Genomic DNA, 2620 nt, shown 5'->3' with positions numbered 1-2620 from the left:
TTATTTATTTATTTATTTATTTATTTATTTATTTATTTATTTATTTAGTTAGTTAGTTACTTACTTACTTACTTACTTACTTACGTACTTACTTACTTACTTAACTTTTGAGATGGGATTTCGCTCTTGTTGCCCAGGCTGGAGTGCAATGGCATGATCTTGGCTCACTGCAACCTCTGCCTACCAAGTTCAAGTGATTCTCCTGCCTTAGCTTCCCAAGTAGCTGGGATTACAGGTACCCACCACCATGCCAAGCTAATTTTTGTATTTTTAGTAGAGACGGGATTTCACTATTTTGGCCAGGCTGGTCTTGAACTCCTGATCTCAGGTGATCCACCTGCCTCAGCCTCCCAAAGTGCTGGGGTTACAGGCATGAGCCACTGCACCTGGCCACCAACCATTCCTAAGGTCTGCTGTGAGCGCGCCAGCCTGTGTCTTCCCCACATCTCCCTCATGGGCCCCAGTGGTGGGTGTTGGTCCTTTCTGCAAAGTGAAGCACTCGAACCTCTGTGCGTGTTCTTGGCCACCAAGGATTTGAGGCTAGCAAAGTGTTCTTGTATCTGGCCTAGGTTTTGTGAAATTTCCCTCTGAGGCTGCTACTCTGATGGTTGGCATTTCTGGGCTGACTGCAAGAGGCCATCCTGGTGGGGCTGGACCCCCTTTGCTCTGGCTGGTGAAGTCACTGCTCGGGACACCCAGAATCCTGGCTCCTCCAAGTACCTCAGCCTGCGTGGGTACGGGTGCACTGTCTGTGAGCACTGACTGTATATTGAGCCCTGGGCAGATCTTGGGTGGGGACACAAGCAGCCTTATGGCTTTCATAACCCCCGCGCCCGCAAGGCTCCCAGGAAAACCCAGGCCCTCAGCCGAAAATAAGCTGGAAAAACTCCCCTGGGACCCTGGTGTCAACACCACCCTCTCTTCTTTACCATCACTTCTTTCCCTGCTTCTCAATCAATGCTTCCATTCTGCACTCTACTAACCAATACTTGTTCTGATGCTGGAATTATGAGGCCTTTCTTCTTGATCAGGCCAACTCCTACTCATCCTTCAAAACCCAGAAATGCCACCTTCTTTGTGAACCTTTCCCAGTTTCCCAAAAGCAGGCACTCCCTCACTCCTGGTGCTGCCAAAACACTGTGTGAATGAGGGAATGACCCCAGCTACCCTGGGGAGTTTCCCATGGGGATGAGGGTGCTCTCTCCGTGGGGATGGCATCAAACAGAAACCCAGCAGGTGAGGGCTGGCCATGCTCATCTATAGGAGCACAAATGCAAAGACCCTAAGTGGGCAGCCTGCTTGGCAAGTGTGAGAAGCAGCGGGGAAGCCAGGAGCAGACAGCAGGGTAGGGGAGAAGCTGGGGAGGGAGGAAGAAGTAGGAGTGAGGTGACACAACTGAATGGCTTGGTGCAACACACTGCACAATAATGACCATTGTAACCCTCCCATTCTCATAGCAGCCATGTGGGAACTTAGACCCTGGGGGCAAGGGACAGGCTCATGGGCACACAGCCATCCAGTGGCAGAGTCAGCACTGGACCCAAGGCTGTCTGTCCCCGAGTTCATGTCTTGCGGCATCACCTTGCAGCATCCCATAAGGGGCAGAACAAGAGGCTGAGTCCCGTGTCCCCACTGTCACTCCCACCTGGCTGGTTACCCTGTAGACCTGGGGCCCAGGTGGGCCAGGCTTCCCTCCTAGGAGGATCCCTCCTAACCCCAGTTGGCTTGGCTGGCTTGGCTCTAGTCTTCTGCCTTTATTCCCACATAAACAACTCCACCATAAATGTGAGGGATGCCATCCCTGGTTGCTGCTCCTACATGGTCCCAGGCCAGAGAGAGGCTCTTACCAATGCCAGTGTATTTGGTGGAGGCCATGCCGGCCTTCCTGGAAGACCCCTGTGCACAGTGGGTGGTGCAGGTGCCACTGTGTCATAGTCATCTGCCTCTCTAGCACCTGCAGCTTGAGTATGAGTCCTGCCACTCAAGGGGCTATGTGCCAGGCCCTGTGCTGGGCACTGTATACATGTAGCTGACCTTCAGGGTCTCGTGGTCAGGGAGTGGACACCAATGCAGACCCAGAGGGTGACCACACAATGTGTTCAGGGCTGTGGCACAGGGGAGCTCAGGAAGGGGAGAGGGAGCCCAGAAAAGGTTCCTAACATTGTTGGGGAGGGGGTGAGGCAGGGTAGGGCTTGGGGGTTTTCTCTTGCTACAAAAGAAGCAAAACTGATCCATCATATTAAAGCACAGGATGTCAGTTCTACTCCTTCCTTCTATCCATTCATCCATCTATATGCCCACCCGTCAATTCACTCACCCATCCTCCCATCCACCATCCATCCATCCATCCATCCATCCATCCATCCATCCATCCATCCATCCATCCACCCATCCACTCACCCACCCATCCACCCTATCCATCCATCCACCTGTCCATCCATCTACCTATCCATCTATCCACCTACCCATCCATCCATCCACCTACCCATCCGTTTGTCCATCCATCCATCCATCCATCCATCCATCCATCCATCCATCCATCCATCCACCCACCCATCCACCAACCCACCCACCCATCCACTCACCCACCCATCCACCCTATCCATCCACCTACCCATCC

At 52.8% G+C, this 2620-nt stretch overlaps 1 pseudogene; it reads right to left on the bottom strand.

The window, feature by feature from the left end:
* LOC113219887 overlaps window positions 1-1875 on the bottom strand; it is a 28231-nt pseudogene extending 26356 nt beyond the window's left edge.
* Window positions 1876-2620: the final 745 nt, after the last annotated feature.

The sequence above is a fragment of the Piliocolobus tephrosceles genome, chromosome 19, assembly GCF_002776525.5.
Source record: "Piliocolobus tephrosceles isolate RC106 chromosome 19, ASM277652v3, whole genome shotgun sequence".
Classification (NCBI taxonomy): Eukaryota; Metazoa; Chordata; class Mammalia; order Primates; family Cercopithecidae; genus Piliocolobus; species Piliocolobus tephrosceles.
Note: the sequence above shows the minus strand (reverse complement) of the source record. Positions and strands in the feature narration are given on the sequence as shown.